Below are 23,432 nucleotides of genomic sequence, written 5' to 3' on the forward strand. Positions count from 1 at the left end.
CACTTTGTTATACAGCAGAAACTAACACACCATTGTAAAGCAATTACACTCTAATAAAGATGTCAAAAAAAATTTTTTTTCTTATTTTCCCTTTAGTAATATTGCTAATTATGTTGTTATAATTAGGATTTTTACATAATTTCTGTTCCAGTGATAGTAATGCCAAATTAGTCAACCTTGCTTAAGTCATTGTATTTTTATTTTTAAATTAATTTTCCTATGGAGAAAATTTGCTGTTTAGCCAATAGCAACTGAAATAGTCAATAAAATTATTGTAGTAACATTTGCATTCAGAAATTAACAATGAATTTTATACATGAAGTTCAAGTAGTGTGATGGGGTCTTATGTTAATTATTATCATAGAAATATTATAAAATATTCTAAGTTCATCAGGTAAATCATCACTTGTATTGCAATTTTCACCTTCTCTATAAGCAATATCTAGATCCATAAAATATTGAAGTCCTTTTTTAAAAAATTTCAAGTCTGAAATATTATAAGGAAGACCAAAAATTGGTAATATGTTCTATGATTTATTCAAATCTCTATTTAATTGACACTGTACCTTGATCCATAGTAACCCAAAAATAGTCTCATTAGAAGTTAGTTTGGAGATTATTTATATGTGAATACTCTTTTAGAGTGGTGCAAATATTTTTATTTACTTGTTTTGATTTTCTTATATTTTATAAGAATGTCACATTTGTTACATACTTCACATACCGTTTATTTCAATTTAGGGAAAATAGTTTCTCTAAATTCAAAAGAATTCATCTTAAAAAGGCAAAATAGCCAAACTTGTATCAGTTTGAGTTTTTGGAGTTTCTGCAAGCTTTGGCTAATATTATTATAGCAAGCAGCAGTTCACAGATAAATGTGGGTAGTGCAAATTCAAAAATAATTTTTTGTCAAAGATCACCGTTCTCTTTACTTAAGGATCATCTTTTCTCTCTTGTACAATTCTAGTGCATCTTGTCATCTTGTGTAAATTAACTTTTATTGTTTTAATGGTGTTTAGTCAGCATTCCCTTTGTGTGTCTGAAAGTGGTTGTAGTGGTGAATATGACATGTTTTTCTTATCAAGATATTTCATATTTGGGCAAATATAGAAAATATCTTATGTAATCATTGAATTGCTCCAAAGATGCCATACTTAATACAGTTGAGAACATGTCTCTGAATAAGAAATTCAAATGATGCATTGTCCATGGATCACGAAAAATGCTTGTTCCTTCCCAATGGCTATTATTGTTAGCTTGCCCTCACTAGTCTTTCAATCAATGCCTGAAATTCAAAGTTATTTTTGCAGTTCAACTTTTTACAGTCGGCATGAAACCAATATAATGTTCATTAATTTTGACTTCCTCGATTTTTATCTTTTGATAGTTTGACAATACGTGTGATGAATGTTATTTGTTCAATATGATTTGTCCCAGTATACACTAGTTAAATTAGTTATCATTAATGTTAAAAATTGTATGTGTAATTTCTTTTCTCACTTTTAATACTATTTTGAATTCTCTATTTTTATATGATTTTTTTAAAATTAGTTTTTAATCTATCTTATATTCTTGGCCATTCTGGCATCAAATTTGAAAGTAATTTTTTCTACCAAACTAGAAAATGTCCATTGTTTTCTATGAATGTTGTGCTGTTGCCACACAAAGCTTGGCTAAATATAGAACACCTATGATTATTCTTTTTTTTTACTTGAAGTATAGTTGATTTACAATGTTGTGTTAGTTTTAGGTGTACAGCACAGTGATTCAGTTACATATATATATATATATGTATATACATATATACATACATATACATACACACATATATATTCTTTTTCAGATTCTCTTCTCTTATAGGTTATTACAAAATATTGAGTCCTATGACTATTCTTTAAGAATATCATAGCAATATTTTATATCAGTATTTACATGTTTACTGGTTTCTTGGTTGATTACTATTTGCTATTCTTTTAGGTTTTTTTTTTTTTTCAGTTCTAGTATTTGCATATGCTGAGGTTTTTGTTTGTTTGTTTGTTTTTGGTACAGGTAACATTTTGTATTCTTTTAATTGAGAACCTCAGCATTTCCAGTCACAAATCGTTTCACTGGCCAAAGCTAATTGTGAAATATGTAACAATAGTAACAAAATACTTCGGTCTTTTTCAACTTAAAATATTAAAAAGTTTCTGTGGTTTCTTTCTCTATTTGAAAAACATTTTATTTTGATGTGAAGTAATTAAAATAATTAAATTTTCTGCCATGTTTATTCAATGGAAAATTCATAGCCAATAATTTGAGTCATCTTACATTTTTCCTGAAGTAGTCTCATGATTTCAGAAGAGTATGACAGACTTTTTCCAGGATACTTTCCAACAAACAGTAAAGAGCCAAAGTTTTCATATTTCTCATCCAATTTGCCAGCTTTTTTGCAATTTCTTTATCTTCTGATGGGCAGGCCAGAATTGCATGTGTTTCTTCTGAGTTGTGAATTTTATAGGAAAAGTATATTTTTCATTGTTTTCTTTTGATCAGGAAAAAAATTTAATTAGTAAAGAACATAAAGTAATAGGTGTTTCATTCAACCTTTTCGAGTCGTGGATGCTAAGAATACTTTGGTTGCGTATTTTCCTTGTTTTGCTCAGTAACTAAAATACAGTAAATAAAGAACTTGTCATGCCTGTTTGTGAATTGTGTGTGGGTCATGCCCAGCAAAAGTCTGTTTACTTTCAATGTCTGCAATTTAAAAAATTGAAGCAGACCACCTTTTTGAATATATTTTACTTATATCTTTTCAGTCCTTAGTATCCTGAGCCCCACTTTCATATTTTGTGGTTCTACCCCAATCTCAACTTGTTCTCATTCTCAGTGATCTATAGAATTAAAAGATAAAATGTAATCATAGTCAAAAGATTCCAAAATTGAATATGTGTCAGCAAAAATATAATTAAAGTAAATGTTAAAATATTGAAAAATTAAAATTATTTTTCTTATTTGTTGTGTCTCACAGAATAGGGATCCCTGAGGAGAGGGACCTCCTGTCCTCAAAAAGCCACTTTTTTTCTAAAATATCCAAAATAATCTATTAAAATTAAAAAACAAAATAAAAATAATAATTAATGATCATTAAAATTTAAACAAAAATTATTCAAATAAAGCTTAGTTTTTACTTTAGTTTTAAAATGTAATTATATCTTATAAAATATTCTCATAAACAAAATTATTTGCAATTCTTGCATTCAATATCCATCAGTTGCTAATGCCAAGAACTGGTATTATGCTTCATGCCTCAAACATGTTATATCGAGTATGCATAAAAATGATCTTTTAAAAAAATTTTTATTTATTTATTTATGGCTGTGTTGGGTCTTCGTTTCTGTGCGAGGGCTTTCTCTAGTTGCGGCAAGTGGGGGCCACTCTTCATCGTGGTGTGCGGGCCTCTCATTATCGCGGCCTCTCTTGTTGCGGAGCACAGGCTCCAGACGCGCAGGCTCAGTAATTGTGGCTCACGGGCCTAGTTGCTCCGCGGCATGTGGGATCTTCCCAGACCAGGGCTCGAACCCGTGTCCCCTGCATTGGCAGGCAGACTCTCAACCACTGCGCCACCAGAGAAGCCCTAAAAATGATTTAAGGATAATATTGTTTAACATTGCAAAATGTTCTCTGGCTGCCTCGTGTAACTATTGCAAATACTGCAGTAATTCGCGAGTGCTTACAGGTCTAGAAACTGGAACTCGAAGAAAGGAAGAAAGTAGATGCTCAGCACTCCTGGGAAATGATACTTTATTATGCAAGAATCTATAGCATTCATGACATCTGAAAGGAAGGATTTGACAAGTGAATTAATTTGTCTTTTCTCTTACCTAAATGCTTCCACAGCTCAAATTCTCCTTACGCTCCTAAGCAGTGTCCTTTCACAATGCTGGCAGCAAGACAACCCATGATTCTTCTTGACATTTGAATCAAGTCACCTTTTGCTTTCAGGACAGAGGGCAAGAGATGTGGAGAAGCATTTCCTATGGCCTGAATGGTGTTAGTCATCAGTGTGGATGTTTAGGGTGATAGCTGCTCTGTGTCAGCAATGGGTTCCCAATCTCATAGGTTCTTTAATAAGCTTACCTTTTCATTGTGTGTTTGCAATTTTCAGACTCTCTAATACATAAGGTCCAAGGTAGGAGCCCCTCTTGACCAGATCTAAGGGTCGTCCTGAGCTCAATAAAAGAATTCAACACTACTTATCTGTGCAACCCATATGTATAAAGTGGAAATAGCTAACCCCCACTAGTATCTGAATAAATTACCATATAAACAGTTGGGTGTTTCTTTTTCTAGGCAACTTTTACACTAACGTACGCACACATATATTTTTAACGTTTTAAAAAATATATAAATGATATCATACTATAAAAACTTTGTAAGCTTCTTCTCTGACTTAACATATTATATACTGCTTTCCATATTGTTATATAAAATTCAACATTGACTTCACCTTATTAAAAACTACAATGATATCACTAAATTTTTAAGCCAGTTCCTCCTTGATTGACATTTGTTTTTTCAAATTTTTGTTCTAGATGAACAAGATATTCTCATGAACCTCAAAATATGAGCAGGTGGAGGGAAACTACCAATAGCTCAAGAACCACATCGTATCAGTGTCTGTGCAGGAGGGAGCCGTGAGGTATCTGACAGACCTGAGAACAGAACTCTAAAACTGGCAATAGCACTCACTGAAAAGCAGGGTAGACCAATTTGAGAACAACTGCTAAAACTGGGAGGGGGTTTTCTACACTTGAGTAAAGATGTGGGTGTGTGGGGTCCAAGATAAGGCCTAAAGGAGCTGGTGTGGTTTTGGGCTCTGTGAACTTCAAATTACAAAGCTCCTTTTCAGAAGAAAGTCTCACACCAAAAGAATACTTCTGAGAGTAGAATCCAAACGAAGAAGGATGGGGTAATAGAAGCAAAGGAAAAAGAAAGTCTAGATAAAAGAGCAGAGGAACTACATCTCAGAAAGTACAGGCCATTAAAAAATTCTTGGTAAGGACACCACAAGATGGAAATCTAAAGTAATGAAGCCAGAAACGTTATCCTGATTCACCCTTCCTTCATAAAAGAAAAAGTAAATTCATATAAAAAGGAACAATAGAATAAGATTGTGTTCAAATCCAACACTAAGTTAGATGTGTTAACTAACCATATTGTGGTGATCATTTTGCAATGTATAAGTGTATCACATTATTACATTGTACACCTTAAACTTACACAATGTTATATATTAATTATATCCAATAAAGCTGGAAAAAATCCAACACTAAGTCATTATAAGAAAAAAAGAGGACTTCCCTGGTGGCACAGTGGTTAAGAATCCATCTGCCAATGCAGGGGACACGGGTTCAAACCCTGGTCCAGGAAGATCCCACATGCCGTGGAGCAACTAAGCCCACGAGCCACAACTACCGAGCCTGCATGCCACAACTACTGAAGCCCGTGCACCTTGAGCCCATGTTCTGCAACAAGAGAAGCCACTGCAATGAGAAACCCACGCACTGCAACTAAGAGTAGCCCCTGCTTGCCACAACTAGAGAAAGCCTGCGCGCAGCAACGAAGACCCAACACAGCCAAATATAAATAAATTAATTTAAAAACATTTTAAAAAGTAAAAAGAAAAGAAAGGGCAGAATAACATTCTAATAGTGAAAACATATCAGAAAGACATGCTTATAAAACAGATGAAAAATTTATTATTTCAAAATGAGCTTAAAAACTAATAAAATAATATCAGGGAAGGACTATATAAATCAGAATTAGAGAAGCTTAGAAATGATGTCGGAGAACTCAGAATTAATATTAATCATTTGAGAGATGGAGACTAAAACAGAAAAAAACAGAAGAGTGAATAAATATATCAGATAACAGTAGGTGAAAAGGAGGGAATTCCAACAAATCAAAGAGATCTGTGAGAAAGTGGTAGATGTAGAAAGGTACACAAATGAACAAACTATGTATAATAGAAGACCCACAAAAAAAAAGCAGAGGAAATTTTAAAATAATTTAAATTTAAAAAGCAAACATTTAAGAAAAGTTTTCCTGAAGTAAAAAGAGATTTGACACTAGTACCTGGGAAAATCAATCCAGAATGACCAATGTCAAGGTATATTCTCAGAAAACTTCTGGACTTTACAAGAAAAGAAAAAAATCTTTTGGGCATCTAGGCAAAATATCAAGTCACCTAAATGGGAAAGAAATGATTGTCTTTGAACTTTATTCCAGAAGAAGTAGAGAAACAGGGACTTCCCTGGTGGTCCAGTGGTTAAGAATCCGCCTTCCAATGCAGGAGACGCGGGTTCGATCCCTGGTCGGGGAACTAAGCTCCCACATTCCACGGGTCAACTAAGCCCGCATGCTGCAACTACTGAGCCCACGTGCTCTAGAGCCCATGTACCACAACTAGAGAGCGCGTGTGCTCTGAAGCCTGCATGCCGCAACAAAAGATCCCGCACACTGCAACAAAGATCCTACATGCCGCAACTAAGACCCGATGCAGCCAAATAAAGAAATAAATAGAGTAACATATTGAAGATATTCAAGGAAAGAAAACATGAGCCAACGATTTTATATCTAGTCAACATGCCACAAATAATGAACATGAAAGAACCAGAGACTATTGCTCCCATGAATTTATTGAAGAAAGGTTTTTTAGACAACCAAAATGGAAAGACATTGACATAAGGACTGATGGTGGGCATAAGATATGTATTTACCTGTAAAACTATGATGGTTATAAGAAGAGTACATGACCAGGCAAAGTAGATATTATATAATAATTAAAAGGGAAGAATGGTAAGACAGATGAAATATAGAATATACTTGTTGCTGATGAGGATAAAAAGATATTTATTCAAATGATATACTGCTGGATAGGGATAAGAGAGGAAAGAAGAAATTATTAATTAATTTCAATATTGTTGAGGAACCAATAGAAAATAACAAAAATAAGATGGGGGGGATGGAGTTTATTTTAGTTTTAGTATAAAAGTAACCATTAAAATAAAAATAAAACCTTCCTAAATACCAAATACATTTGAGAGAGCAAATAAGTGAAACACCAGTGCTATAAAACACTTGTATTTGTATAACAAAACAATATGAAGTGAAAACAATAGCGTGCAAAAGAGTATATGTGGTATACTAATATTTGAATAAAAAAGGCAAAAATGAGGATATATGTGTGTATATGCATGCACATATACATATTTATTATTTGCTTATTTTTGAAATTAAGAAAGGATAAACCAGAAAATTATGTGCAGGGGTTGAAGAAAACTACTCTCTGAGTTACATTTTATATAGTTTTGACTTTTTAACTATGCTACTGTTTTATGTATTCAAAAAATTAAATTAGCTCTTGCTTTGGCAGCATGTATACTAAAATTGAAATGATGCAGAGAAGATTAGCGTGGCCCCTGCACAAGAATGACATGCAAATTTGTGAAGCATTCCATATTTTTGTTATGGATGTTAACTAAACTTTGGTAATTGTATCAATATATACATATACCAAGTCATTATGTTGTATACCTTAAACTTACAAATCTTATATAGCAGTTATATCTCAATAAAACTGGAAAAAAATTAAGAAGCCCACTATCACAAAGAAAAAAATTAAGTCAACAAGGAAAGGAAAACTCTAACACTGAATATAAAGAGAAACAAATGAACCTATTTCGATGTTAAAAGTTTTTTTAACAGATCTTTTTACCTTTAGTGGGCTATATTCTAGGGATAAAAAAAAGCACTGCAAACAATCTGGAACATTATTGGTAGATTTGTTGTTGGTAGTGGTACTGATACAGTAATTCTGATATATTGGGTGTATTGTAGGGAGGAGCAAATGAGTAAATATATTGATGTTGGATTGAAAGCCAGGTTCTCAATGTGGGAGAAAAGAGATAAAATATGGACTGGGAGGAAAAGAGGAAGAATCCTGTGGTGTTGGATTGGAGTTGGGGGCTCAAGATAAATTTACGATTTAAAATCAAACATACTTCCTGGCTCTGTCCACTGAAAGGACCTAGACACAATGACACCCCAATAGCAATGAGCACTCTTACCACCCAGTTTTTGCTTTCTATGAACTACTTCTCACTAAAAGTAATCAAGTTATCTTGGGGAAATGGCTGATTCTAGGTCTGAATCAAAGGAAAGTACAAAATGATCTTGGGGTTTCCTCTGCTAGAGAGCAAAGAAGTGCTCAAACAATGATGGGGTTATGTCTGAAGGACAGAGACCAGCTGGAAGGGGCTCCCACCTTGAAGGGGCCAAATTTGGGACAAATTGAGAATCGAAAAGAAAATTAGTGGTAATGAAAAATCTGAGTTCATAATAATACTCAAGAAAATTAAAAAGTGAGTGTGAGGGAAGAGAAAGCTCTTTTCCTTAAGCAGTAGAATGCCAGCTAATAAATGTAGAGAGGAAATGATAAAATTCAAAAAAATGTGATCTTTGTAATCACATAGTTGATTCAGGCAAGGTTTACTAATGGCTGCTAAAACATTGGGTGAAAGTTGTTGGGGAACAAGATATTCTCAAAGTACTATCCCACAGATTACTTATTAATTGTAAAGACATCTTTTCAAACTCTTTATAATGGAGAATTCTAGCAGATAGCACCTTAATCAACTGATTAAACTTAGCACGACCAATAAAAGGACACAGTGGCTTCCTGTGCCTCTTGTGATGTGCTAAGAAGGACCCAACATCACCTCTGTAGAGTTTTTGCTAAAAATCTTTAATGAAATCTAATTCTGAAGAAACAACCAGATAAAAACAACTGGCCTGAAAGTGACAGGAAAAACCAAAAAAAAAAAAAAAAAAGCAGAAGAGCTGTTTTAGAATAAAGGAGACTGGACCAAACAAACCAAAAAAATGCTCCAAAGGACATTACTGAGAAAACTGAAGAATTTAGTAAGATTTTTATATTAGAGAATAATCAGTGTTAAATCTACTATAATGACAGTTTGGTTATATAGGAAAATGTTCTTGTTTCTTAAGGAGATAAATGCTGAAGTACTTTGGGGTGAAGCTTCATAAATTCTCTAACTTACTTTTAAATGGTTCAGTGAAAAAAATACCCTCATAAATATGGAAATATAATACAATGAACATATACAGCATTTAGCTGCATATGTTAACAATCTGGGTGAGGGACATTTCAGTGTTCACTGTATTATTTCCTCAACTTTTCTGTAGGTGTAAAAATTTTCATAATAAAAGTTTGGGGCAGGGGAATAAACACATGGATTGGAGGTAGGTGTGTGACAGGATAGCCAGCTAGTGACCTGGAACCTGAGTGACCTGGCCTGAAAAGATGAGCTATACTGTATCGGTCAGGATCCTTTTGGCTTCATGTAACAGGATACTGGAGTCAAAGTAGCTTAAACTGTAAGGATACCTAATTATCTCATGTAACAAGAAGTTTAAAGGTACATGGCTCTGAGGTTGGTTAATTTGTCAGCTCGAGGCTTTGTAGCCCGATTCTGCCAGTTCCCCTCTAAGTCTCTTGGCTTTACTTCATGGTTGCAAAATGGCTGCCATGGCTTCATATATCATGTCCTCACATGACATATCCAAAGTAGGCAGGAAGGGGATGGACTAGCTCCTCCTTGGGCTTTGCCTTCTTGTATCCAGGATAAAATTCTTTCCATAAGCCTCCCAAGAAGATTCCTTTTACATCTCATTGCCCTTAACAAACCAATTCTGGTTCATCACCTTGGGTTGTTCACCTGAACAAAACTGATTGGGAGGGATGATTGTGGGATGGGCAGCCAATAGTGTTTTGCCACATGAGCCAATCAGACTCTCTTGCTCAGAAATCTGAGCCAAGAAACCCAGCCTGGGTTTGCTGTTAGTGAATGGACAGCAAACCAGAAGTTGAGTTGAGGCCATGACACACCAGGCCATGTACAAGCTAAGGTTATGACAAGAAAAATTCTATAGAGAGGGTGAGGAAGCCATTTGGTAGAGAAAGGAGAATGGCGCACATCTGCAGAGGTGGGTGGAGCTGCCCTGAGGGATAGAAACAGTTCCCTAATCTGCCTAGATCCCTGATGTTTTCTGGTTATGATTTCACTTCCAGGCTAGAGAGAATGTACCAGTTAGACTCAGAAAAAAGCAAACAAACAAAAACTGCCCTAGCACAAAAGAGGAATTAGTTATCAATGTCTTTCCTACCCAAGGCAGGAAGTTTACCCTGTCCTTAGGAAGTACTGGAACCAGAAAGGGCCAGAATGAGGTGACTTCTGTCTGCCTCTTCCTCTGTGTTTCTCCGTAGTTTATTGCATTTTTTTTTTGAAGTATAGTTGATTTACAATGTTGTGTTAGTTTCAGGTGTACAGCACAATGATTTAGTTATATATATATTCTTTTTCAGGTTCTTTTCCATTATAGGTTATTACAAAATATTGAGTATAGTTCCCTGTGCTATACAGTAGGTCCTTATTGGTTATCTATTTTATATATAGTAGTGTGTATATGTTAATCCCTACCTCCTAATTTATTCCCCATCCCCGTAGTTTATTTCATTCTTATCTCTGCAGTAGGATATCTCTGCTTCGTGTTGCCCATGTTATCGTACATCCGCCCACACCTTCTAAATTTGCGTTTAAGTTTTGTCCCCCTGAAGAACCCAGCTGGTACTCAGTCCCTGGGTCCTAGTTTCAAATTCCCAAAGGAAAGAAGCTGAGAGACCTAAGTTGGGTCAGATGTCCAATCTGCCCAGTCCATAGGCTTCAGGTCACAACACACAAGCATGGGATAGTGAGGAGCAGAACTAGGAGAAAGGGGTCATTGACTCAGGCTGGAAAGACACCCCAAAAGATTTCCACCATGATCCTTAAAAGAATGGCTTTCAAGATTGGGGGGTTAGGGACTTCCCTGGTGGCGCAGTGGTTAAGAATCCATCTGCCAATGCAAGGGACACGGGTTCAAGCCCTGGTCCGGGAAGATCCCACATGCTGCGGAGCAACAAAGCCTGTGCGCCACAACTACTGAGCCTGCACTCTAGAGCCCGCGAGCCACAACTACTGAGCCCTTGAGCCACAACTACTGAAGCCCGCACGCCTAGAGCCCGTGCTCTGCAACAAGGGAAGCAGCCACCTCAATGAGAAGCTGGCACACCACAACGAAGAGTAGCCCCCGCTCGCCGCAAGCAGAGAAAAGCCCGCGTGTAGAAACGAAAGACCCAACGCAGCCAAAATTAAATAAATAAATACAATTAAAAAAAAAACAAAAAAAGATTGGGGAGTAGGAATTTGCCCCCCAGGGACATTTTGCAATGTCTGAAAACATTTTTGGTCATCACAACTTAGGGGATGAGTACTACCTGTATCTAATAGGGAGAAGCCAGGGATGTTGCTAAAATCCTAGAATGTTCTCACAGCAAAGAATGATCTCATCCAAAATGTCCATAGTACCGAGGTTGAGAAACTCTGCCTCCCTTTTGATTCTAGTAACTGTTCCTTCAATCAAATGGAGCATCTGTACCCACAGAGCACACACCCAGGCCTGGTAAGTCACAGGGCTCAGTAAATATTTGTAGGGCAGAGATCAAATGAAAACACCATCCTGGGATTCTGTGGATGCTGATTCTACCGCTGATTACCTGGATTCAGGGTGCATTCTTGGTGAAGGAGCCCACAAAGGCAGGACATGCCGAGGTTCCTGCCCTGGGTGGGGGATTGTTAAAAAAAAAGGGAAGGGCTTCCCTGGTGGTGCAGTGGTTGAGAGTCTGCCAGCCAACGCAGGGGACACGGGTTCGAGCCCTGGTCTGGGAAGATCCCACATGCCGCGGAGCGACTAAGCCCGTGAGCCACAACTACTGAGCCTGTGCGTCTGGAGCCTGTGCTCCGCAACAAGAGAGGCCGCAACAGTGAGAGGCCCGCGCACCGCGATGAAGAGGGGCCCCCGCTTGCCACAACTAGAGAAAGCCCTTGCACAGAAACTAAGACCCAACAGAGCCAAAAAGAAAGAAAGAAAGAAAGAAGCTTTCATTAAAAAAAAAAAGAAAGAAAAATCAACCAGTTTAAAAAAAAAAAAAAAAAAAAGGGAAGATGGAATAAGCAGAAACAGATCCAAGCAGAAGACACAACTAGAAACACACACACAACTTGCTCTTACAAATGCTCAAAACATAAACAGCAGCTGCCTAGCTGGTACCTGCCCCTCCCCAAGCACCATAAGGGAGAGCCGTAAATCCTTATGTCCCAAACAGCTGTCGGTGATGACAGGGGCGTCTTTTTTTCCACACTAACTTGTCTGGCAGGGAGGTACAGGCTCCAGGCCATTGGGTTTCTTTTTGGCTTAGTCAGTACAACATCTGCTATCATCTCCTAAGGAGCATTGTCCCTGGAATCTTCAAACAAACAAACAAACAAACAAAACAAAAAACCTGTAAATGACTCAGAGAGGAGAAGGCTTCAGGAATAAGGAGAAGAAAGAAATTTTAAGGCAAGACATTTCCCTGAAATTCCTGATAAACTCGACGCTGCTATTTGGCAAAGGGGAATACGTTTTCAAAAGTTTCTGGAGGAAACCCCAGAAATTAGATAACTTAGCGTCTTTGCTGCCCTCTACTGATTATGATGAAGACTAGCAGGGGGTTCGAGATGGAGAGCCGTGTTTCAGTGGATTGCTTCATTCCTTCATTTAATTTTCAACACATATTTACTGTGTATAAGTATACTTTGCCTATACCCTGTGCAGGTGCTGTGCTAAGCATTAGTGCAACGGTAAAAAAGTACATGTCCCTGTTCTCCTGGGATGTACATTCTAACAAATGAGAGACTATGTGAAAGTCAACAAATAAGAAACATTTAAAGTTTGTTCAGAGGGCTCTGAAAGCACCTAACGGGTAATTTAAGATTCAGGGGCTGGGAGGTGACACGTGAGCTGAGACTGGAAGGTTGAGACAAACTCAGCTGAGCTGAGAGAAGAGCCCAGGGCTCTGCAGGCAGATTGAGAAGTGGGTCCCTGAACATGGCGTGGGAGCAGGGGCCAGTGTGGAGGGAAGGCCAGAGGGGCAGGTAGGGGCTGGGTCATGCAGGGACCCTGCAGTCTGCGAAGGAACTTGGATTTTCTTCTGAATAAATCTTACCCAATAGAGGAAGCTGTTGAAAGGTCGCTATTTTTGTTTTTAAAAGATTATTCTGGGACTTCCCTGGTGGTCCAGCGGTTAAGACTCTGCACTCCCAGTGCAGGGGGCCCAGGTTCGATCCCTGGTCGGGGAACTAAGATCCCACATGCTGCGACTAAGCCCCTGCAACTACTGAGCCCACGTACAGCATCGAAGACCCAGCACAGCCAAAAAAATAAATAAATAAAATTTAAAAAAGATTATTCTTTCAGTAGGACATTTTCACTCTAGGATTTCCATAAAGATTTTTCCAGAAGTATCAGAAAGTTTACAGGTGCGTACATGAAAGAAATAAGTAAACATCTAGAGGATCACTCTGTCTCCGGTGTGGATCATGGAAGGTAGGGCAGGGGACAAGCCTAGGAGGCAGAGCCAGGTGGGGGCTGTGTGGGAGGTAGGCTGGACCAGAGTGGTGCCGTGGACATGGGCAGAAATGGATGGACAGAAGATGCCTTTGGGAGCTGCACCTTCAGGACCCACTGATGAGTCAGACGTGGCAGAGGATGACTGACAGCTGCCAAGACTACGAGGGCACGCCGATCAGCCGTGACACGCGATTGAAGAAATGTGGCACCTGCAAGGCTCCGATCCGGGCTCTTTGCGGGCCCGGGGGCGAGGACCATTACTCGCAAGCCTTTGCTCTCTCCTTCTGCTCGGCCTGGGTGACTATACCTGACAGGTCTCAGGGAGGCAACCCTCATAAAAATGGCTGTAAAGCCTTTTGCTAATACGCAGCCTCCCATAAATGTCAGGGGATGAGAATTACAGCCCCCCAGGCTCGTCAAAGAGAGAGGGGGCTGCAGCTCGAGGAAGCCACAGCGACTGTAAGGGCACTGAGCTGTCTTTCCAAGCTGTATTTTAGTGTCAGGGAAGATGTGACCAGAGGAAGTGGAGTGCTAGCCGAGGCCAAAGTGGCCCAGAGCCTTTCTTGTAAGTTTAGTTATCAAATCTGTCTGCAGAGCTCCTCTTCACTCAGCCCAGGGCTTCTTCAAGGTGAAGTGGGGCACAGTCTTCACTTGTACCTATTCAGCCAGGAGGAGTGGGGATGTTAGGGAACCTGGCCTCGGGGCAGCCTCTCATTCTGGGAAGTAAACAACATACTGTTTCCCAGCTTTTCCAACCCTTGACCCACCTGTCAGCTAATTAGTACCTAGCGCCTAGGAGTGTTCCCCTGCTCACCAGCTGTCTGGCGGTCCTTTGATGCACCGCATATGTCTCACAGCCCTGACCCCAAACTCCCTTTCTTTCTCCCCTTTTATTTCTCTCTTTCTTTAATATGCACTCAACATACAGCTAAAAATCACTGGGATCATATGATAAGCATGGCATTGTGTTGGGGCCCTGGAAACTGGGCTGGGGAGGGTGGGTAAAGAAATATGATATGAAGACCCTATTCAGAAGAAGTTATTCATCTAGCTGGCTGCCAGCTGGATGAGTAACTTCCGGGAGCACAGACGCACTGAAAGAGTAGAACAGTAACAAGTAATGGTGGCTAACATCTCTTCCAAGGGCAGACGGAAAGCCAGGTACCTGCCAGGGGCACTGTCTCAGGGGGTCCTCATGATAACCTTATGAGGTGAGTACTATTGCCATTCTTGCTTTCAGATGAGGAGGCTGAGGCTTGGGGAGGTGGTGACTTTTGCAGGGTGACAGCTAGTGAGTGATGGAACCCTTTCTTAACCCAAGTCTGCCTGATCCTGAAGCCTGTGCACTACTCTGTCTCTGGCCCATCAATTAGGTTAACAGGAGATTACTAATAGCATGGGGGATAATCTACATGCCGCTCCATTTCTGAGGCCATGCTGCCTTTTGTTTTTCCCTAACTTCTACACACTTGTGCACACAAACACACACACACATACACCCCTTGATCCATACCCCCATCCTGACCCTAATTTTTTGGACCCTAATGGCATTTTTGACATTGAATCAAAATTATACCAACACTGTTACATGTTCATTGAGAAAGAATTTTCAGGATCAAAGTCCAATAAATCATAAACCCCAATAAATAATCCTCCCCCCAAACACCAATACTTTTCTGGATCAGTTTTCTGTATTAGACAGTATTTTTTCATTTTTTGCTATTAGTTTTTTTATTTACTAAACTTTCTTTTTTAAAAAAATTATTTATTTATTTATTTATTTTTGGCTGCATCGGGTCTTCATTGCTGTGCACAGGTTTTCTCTAGTTGCTGCGAGCGGGGGCTACTCTTCGTTGTGGTTCGTGGGCTTCTCACTGTGGTGGCTTCTCTTGTTGCGGAGCATGGGCTCTAGGCACGCGGGCTTCAGTAGTTGTGGCTTGTGGGCTCTAGAGTGCAGGCTCAGTAGTTGTGGCACGCAGGCTCAGTAGTTGTGGCGCATGGGCTTAGTTGCTCCGCGGCATGTGGGATCTTCCCGGGCAAGGGATTGAACCCGTGTCCCCTGCGTTGGCAGGTGGATTTTTAACCACTGCTCTACCAGGGAAGTCCCTAAAGTTATTTCTGACAGAATTAGTTCTTCATTTAAATTTCAGAGTGAAGATTTGAGTCATCCAGCAGTTCTGTCTGCATCAAATTTTACCAATTGTTATACAGTTGTGTGAAGTTTCTTCAATGACTGTTATTTCTACCAGGCTCAACTTTCCTGGCTCAAATTTTGCAGATTTGCACTTTAAGATTTGATCTTCAGTCAATTTTTAGTCAATATCACATTTTACTACAATGCAATGATAGCTACTTTCAGTTTCAATTTGTATTGGTTATTTTTACCAGAAATATCCATTATGAATTGGACACCAGACTAATAGTTTGTATTTATTACTTAGCTAACCTGTGAGAAAATTGAGAGCAGTTTATGCAACAGAGAGAGCCAGGTAAAACAGAGAGAAAGATTCAGACATGAGAGATAAAGACAGCAAGAGGAGGTCAAATAATAAGAAAAAATATTATACTTATAGAAATGGTAATAGCTAATGTTTATTGAGCACTTACTATGAGCCCTGTTCTAAACACTTTAAATGGGCTTACATTCATTTAACCCCCACAGAAACTGCGGAGATACAATTATTATTATTATTTCCATTTTAAGATGGGGAAATTTTGGCACAAAGAGTGGAAATAAATTGTCCCAAATTATGCAGCAGGTAAAAGGCAGATCCAGGATTCAAACCCAGGCAACCTGTGACAGAGAAGCTGCAGCAGTCCTTGGATATTGCTTGCTTACTTCTTGGTATTGCAGCATTGAAACATCCCCTGGAACAAAATGGTGGGGTGAGTCAAAATGTCCTTCTTCCATCCCATGCTTTGCTGCTACCTGAAATGCCCACCACATTGTCTGTGCCTAATACAATCACGTGCTTCCTACAGGGGAGCTGGCCTGACCTCAGGGAGGAGGGGCCACTGCCCGCAGGGCTGGGTCTCCTTACCCTCTGCTGGGCTTCCCAGCATCTGAGCTAATCCCTGTTGGAAATTTTATCATCTGTGCTGCAGTTTTTGCTTCTTAGTCTTCCTCAACTAGACCATAAGCTCCTTGAGGGCAGGAGCTGGGTCTCATTATACTGTTTCCATTTACAAGTGTAGAACTGTACAAGTTAGAAAGGCTATGAATGAATGTGTCATTTCACTAATAGTGAATTCCACTAAAAGTGATTTGCTTTATTATTTACTTTTTAGTATGATTACTTTGGCCTAACAAGTTCTTCTGCATAAAGGGACCTGTGACCTTTCATGTTAGTTCTGGAAACTTCCTAATTCATATCTCATGAAGTTTTGATGTTCTGATGCAAGTGACTGGGCTGTGGGTAAACTATTTAATTTCCACATTCCTCCGTTCTGTTTCGTTCTAAAAATCCTACAGTATCTGGTTAACAAGGAAATTTGAATATGATAAAGAGAGTCCAATAGCAAGTCTATTTAGAATTTATGTCTGTGACTATAACTGTATACTTGATCTTGAAGGTTGGATAAGTTATCCCTATGTAACCCAGGCTGCCCCAGTTAGAAATCTTAATGTGGCCTAAAATTCCCCACCTGTCCCACACTCAAATCCAATCACTCACCTAGTTTTGTTGATTCTACCTTTTAAAAAGCTCCTGCTCTGGGGCAGTGCGGGAACCAGCAATCTGTCAGGTGAGGTGCCCCGGAGGAGGTAGAGCACACGTGCATCTCGCGAGGTCAGGCATGAAAGAGGGCTGGCGGAAAACAGTGCCGGCGAAGGGAGACTGTCGGCATGGCCTTTGACATAAGGGGTGAAGTAACAGATTAGGTATGAAAGCTAGTCATTTTCCTTCAACATGTGTCACTTTGCTGCCTTCCCTTCTCTTAAATTGTCTTCACTTAGCCATTAGCTTCAGCAACGCAGATCTTTGGGGGCTGAGGCTTGTATAACTGACCATTTTGCATTTCAACAATCATCATAATCTCATTGAGATTTAAGAACCCTTGGGAGTTCCCTGGTGGTTTAGTGGTTAGGATTCGGCACTTTCACCGCGGTGGCCAGGGTTCAATCCCTGGTCCGGGAACTGAGATCCCTCAAGACGCACAGGTTGCGGCAAAAAAAAAAAAAAAAGAAAAAGGAAAAAACAAAAAAACCCCCTCGCTTTGCTTCCACCTGAGTGGAAGAAAGAGAATAGAAGTATGTTCCAAATGGAATACGCCGATATTTCAAGCAAGGGCTACCCACAAAAAAGTTTGCAGAAAAATGGACAAATCGCTAAAAGTTTCTAAAGTCTTCTTTTTTGATATTACACCTGCAACCTCCTTGTTTAATTACAGGTGATTCCATCCTGTTTTACAAAATATATTTCTGAAAAGTTATATACATATATATATGTATATATACATACACACACACACTTACATGTAATAAGGACGAATCTATAAAAGATTACAAATTCACAGTTACACTTAACTGTTTGTTTAGAGCTTATCTTTGATGATGTATTTGCAACATTTCATATCTCTGGTCTTTGACCAACTCAAATCAAATAACTTCTAATTGGGAAAAAAAAAAAAGCTCCTGAACCTGTCCCCTCTTCTCCAGTCTTGCTGTCATTGTCTTAGCTCAAAGTCTCATTACGGTCAATCACAACAATTTCTACTGTTGCAAACTTGCTCTATTCTAACTCATCATACTGACTGTAGTCAGCAAATCTGATCCTGTCACTTCCCTACTTGAAACCCCTGAATAAAAACGTATTACCTATGGAATAAATATAACCTCACCCACCTTTCTAGTTCATCTCCTGCCACTCCCCTGTACATCAGTGCTTTAGTTCCTAAAATTGCTCCCAAAATGCTATCCCTTAATGCATCCTTTCCTGGTCCTTGTTTGCTTCCTCAGTTTCCGTCTTCACAGTGGACTTTCCCTCCAATCAGAGCCCCTGCTTCTGTGTTTCTGCCTGAATTCCCAGCAGTATGGCATAAAGATTCAGGGCAAATGCAATAGTGTGGAATTGCCTGACTACACCACTTAAACTGTATGAGTTTGGGCAACTCAATGAACCTTTCTTTTTTTAAAAAATTTTATTTATCTATCTATTTATTTTTGGCTGCATTGGGTCTTCGTTGCTGAGTGCGAGCTTTCTCTAGTTGTGGAGAGCAGGGGCTACTCTTTGTTGCAGTGCACGGGCTTCTCATTGCCGTGGCTTCTCTTGTTGCGGAGCGCGGGCTCTAGGCTTGCAGGCTTCAGTAGTTGTGGCGCGCAGGCTCAGTAGTTGTGGTGCACGGGCTTAGTTGCTCCACGGCATGTGGGATCTTCCCGGACCAGGGCTCGAACCCATGTCCCCTGCATTGGCAGGCGGATTCTTAACCACTGCCTCACCAGGGAAGCCCTCAATGAACCTTTCTAATTCTCAGTTACCTCATCCGTGAAGTGGGGATAAATTGTTGCCACATATGATTGTCATGAGGACTTAACTGGGAAGTTCCATGTAAAATGCTTGCATGTGGTAATCACTTAGTCAACACTAGTCATTTGCCATGGCTATGATTTGGTTTATCTACTTCCTCTTCTAGGCTGTGTACTCCATGGACAGCGACCCGTTTCTTTAGCAACTGTGATAGTTCCTGGTGCACAGTAAGTGTTCATCAAATGTTTGCCAAATGGACAAATGAATTATCTTCTGAATTCAAAATTAGAACACTTGGTCTGATATGTTTTTGTAATGGAGAGGAGTTCATGTAACTTCTAAGATGGAGTTATTGCTACAGCAATAACAAATTATTACTTTACTTTGTCCTGAGACTGGTGTGGTGCTTAATGATACACTACAGATGTTGAGTTTTGTAAATTTTAAGAGACAGAGCTTTCAAATTGAACTGAGGAAGCACAGTGTTGTCAAGACTTGGGTTCTAGTCCTGTTTTTGCCACTAACTGGATATGTGACTGTAAGAAAGTTAATAATCAGACTCTCAGGGTCTCTGCTTCCTCATCAAATTTGTGCAAAGAATGTTGGACTAGATGATCTCAAAGATTCTTTTTAGCTTTCCAATTAACTGCTTTTGCAACTTCGCAAGGTGGCAATTTGGGGAAATTGTGTATGACAGTATTTAAAACAATTGCATTATAATAGAGTCTTAAATATTACTTTTATGAAAAAAAATAAAGACTAAGAATGTTCTTTAGCCAACTTGAACACTTTCCCCTGGGTCCCAGGATTGCTTTAAGGACACACTGTCTAAGACAGTACACCCATTCATTTTACTATGTGTAGGGAAAGTACTTGTTGTTTTAGCTAGCTAATTAAAGTCTTTTAAAAATAATGTTATCTTTTAGAGCTGTCCTTTCACAGCTTTCAATCATAACACCTCTTAAAATAAACAAAATCCTTAACTTCCTAATTAAAAAAATAACCATTATGTGAGGATTCCTGAGATGATGTTGTTTTAATTTTGAAAAACAGAAAAATTTTAATAGTATGATTTTAGAGCTGGAATGAACCCCAAAAGACGTAATTGTTGTTGCTAGAAGAAGGAAAGAGAAATGCCTCACCAATTTAGTAAGATAAATAGCAGTTACTTTAAACAATGCGTTTGATTAACAGTTTATATTAATGAACCAAGAGATTAGAAATGTGTCATTGAGTATTTTGGAACAAATCCAGAGTTTCTTTGAGTTAAACCAGTAAAATGCATATATAATACAATGGGCTTAGGTATAGTCATTTATGTTAATAAACCAAGAGATTGCAAATGAGTGGTTGATTATTCTAGGACAAATCCAAATGAGGGTAATCCTAGGGAATGTGATTATCATTTAATAAGTGGAAGCCTAAATAATTATATGGTATTCTATTGGGAAAAAATTGTGGAAACAAAACATAGATGGTCATCGCAGAGTACTGTACTCTACTCTGTGGCTTGCAGATCCCAGGAGGCCCATGAAATTATCTTAAAGGACTGCAAGTTCATGAGCTCACTAATTATTTATTGTTTGTTGACTGAATCAGCCAATGATGTTAATAATAAAAATGACTTCCTTTCTGTTTGCTTCCTATAGAGCGGAACAGAAAAGAACACACCTCTTTTTAAATTTCCTATTAGCTAGAGAAGTAAGCTTAGCTATATATACAAGGAAGAGGCTCTTGGGTGGGACGGGGAGTTCCCCAATGCAAGAGTAGGCAAAGATGCTCTAAGTGGAAAGTATATCTCTATTTGGAACAGTGAATTTTCAGACTATCATGACCCAATCCCATTAAAGATTCAAATCAAATAACTTACTGCCCTTGTTCTGGTCCAATCACATTGAGCTGCTTTCTGATAATTTTGCTTGCTCTGTAAATCTGCCCACAGAGAGGATAGGAACGTCTGGCTCACCTGACAGGTGTAATTCTCTGTAAATAAATTGGCATTCTGGTTTATTGAAATGGATCCTTGGTTCTAGTGTTTTGTGTTTTTTAAAAAATATATTTATTTATTTATTATTGGCTGTGTTGGGTCTTCGTCGCTGCGTGCTGGCTTTCTCTAGTTGTGGCGAGCACGGGCTATTCTTCGTTGCGGTGTGCGGGCTTCTCATTGTGGTGGCTTCTCTTGTTGCGGAGCACGGGCTCTAGGTGTGCAGGCTTCAGTAGTTGTGGTACATGGGCTCAGTAGTTGTGGCTTGCGGGCTGTAGAGTGCAGGCTCAGTAGTTGTGGTGCACGGGCTTAGTTGCTTCGCAGCATGTGGGATCTTCCCGGATGAGGGATTGAACCCGTGTCTCCTGCATTGGCAGGTGGATTCTTAACCACTGTGCCACCAGGGAAGTCCCTGGTTCTAGTCTTATTTTGCCAAGAAAATCGATTTGGAGAACTGTAAAGCTAGGAGTACAATCCTTAACCACACGTATTTCCCAAGGTCAAGGGTACCTTGGGTGCTCTCTTGGCACTCAGGTAACTGAGCCTTTTCTAGGGACATTTCTGTGCACTGCTTGCCCTGATCATTGGATCAGCATCTTGTCCAACCCTCTCATTTTATAGATGGATAATAAGGCATATATCACAATATGGCTGTGGTTTCCACCCTCTGCAATTGGCATCATTGAGAGTTAGCTATCTGGAAGCTGAAAACGTATTTTAAAAACTTTTTATTTTGAAATAATTTTGGATTTACAGAAGAGTTGCAAAGTTAATACCAAAATCCTCTGCACCCAGCTTCCCTTGGTGTCAACATAACCATGGCACATTTATCAAAACTAAGAGGTACAGGGGACTTCCCTGGTGGCACAGTGGTTAAGAATCTGCCTGCCAATGCAGGGGACGCAGGTTTGAGCCCTGGTCCACAAAGATCCCACAAGCTGCGGAGCAGCTAAGCCCATGCGCCACAACTACTGAGCCTGCACTCTAGAGCCCGTGAGCCACAACTACTGAGCCCACGTGCCACAACTACTGAGCCCGCATACCACAACTACTGAAGCCCATGAACCTAGAGCCTGTGCTCCACAACAAGAGAAGCCACCGCAATGAGAAGCCTGCGCACCGCAATGAAGAGTAGCCCCTGCTCGCAGCAACTAGAGAAAGCCCACACGCAGCAATGAAGACCCAGCACAGGCAAAAATAAAACAAACAAACAAACCTAAGAGGTACAATAGTAACTAAACTACACTCTGTATTCAGATTTCCATGGCTTTTCCCGCTAGTGTCCTTTTTCGGTTCCAGGATGCAGGCCAAGATCCCACATCGCAGTTAGTTGTCATGTTTCCTTTGTTGCCTTAAACAGTTTCTCTGTCTTTACCTGTCTTTCATGACTTAGCCACTTTTGAAGAGTAGTGATCAGGTGTTTTGTAAAATGTTCTTCAATTTGAGCTTGTTTAATGTTTCCTCGAGTTTAGATGGAGGTTACAGATTTTGCGTTAGAATAGCACAGAGGTGAAGAGCCCTTCTCATCATGTCATATTAGGGGTGCATGCTGTCACTGAAGATGTTAATCTCCATCACTTGGTTAAGATGATGTCTGTTGGGTTTCTCCACTGCAAATGTAAGCTGTATCTGGTGGTCACTAAGTCTAACTTACACTCAAGGAGAGGGGACTTAACTCCACCTTCTGAAGGGAGGACTGTCAAAGAACTTGTGGACATATGTTAAAACCGCCACAGTGTTTTATAAATTTGGGGTGGAGATAGTTGGAGTAATGCAATATCCTGTTTCTCCTTAAAGTTTCACCCACTAATTTTAGCACTCATCAGTAGACCTTGCCTGCAGCAATGATTACCGTGGTGTCCTAATGGTAATTTTCTGTTTTCCTCATTCCTTTCATGTTTATTTAAAAACAAGGTTTTAAATGGATATCTATTTGTACCGCAGTGTGTTTTGTGACCTGGTGTCTTTTTATCTGGCTCCTCAATTTGGTCAACTTGGATAAGTTCTTCTCTTGAGGATATCTTTTCTTCTAGAAGACAGATTCACAAGTTTCTTTTCCCCTTCCTTTTGTAGTCATCAGATTTTCTATAAGTTTTGGCATTAAAAAAAAAAAGCATACAGCATTGTTAGCTTTCCAACAAAAGGTCAAACATGAGTTAATTATATCTCAATTTTTAAGAAGTCAAACATGAGATTTTTGTCACCTTAATCTCCCTTATGAAGATGTTTTTACTCTTTACGTGTGTTGGGGTATATCATATCATCTCCTTTACTTTCTCATCGATTGTCCAACTAAAAACTAACAATGTAAGAAGACACATTTTGCTGTGTATCAGTTTAAATATTTTTAGGCAGCTTCCTATAGTTGAATGTTTCAAGGGCTTAGAATATTTTCTCTATGAATGGACGATTTCAATATTTAAAAAGTA

General features: G+C 39.2%; 1 non-coding gene across 1 annotated transcript; it reads left to right on the top strand.

Annotated features, from left to right (window-relative positions):
* Positions 1-7,405: 7,405 nt before the first annotated feature.
* On the top strand, positions 7,406-7,508 carry LOC118893669. Its single transcript, XR_005019527.1, has one exon. It is a non-coding gene; the product is annotated as a U6 spliceosomal RNA (small nuclear RNA).
* The last annotated feature ends 15,924 nt before the right edge of the window (positions 7,509-23,432 follow it).

This window comes from Balaenoptera musculus, chromosome 3, assembly GCF_009873245.2.
Source record: "Balaenoptera musculus isolate JJ_BM4_2016_0621 chromosome 3, mBalMus1.pri.v3, whole genome shotgun sequence".
NCBI classification, from domain to species: Eukaryota; Metazoa; Chordata; class Mammalia; order Artiodactyla; family Balaenopteridae; genus Balaenoptera; species Balaenoptera musculus.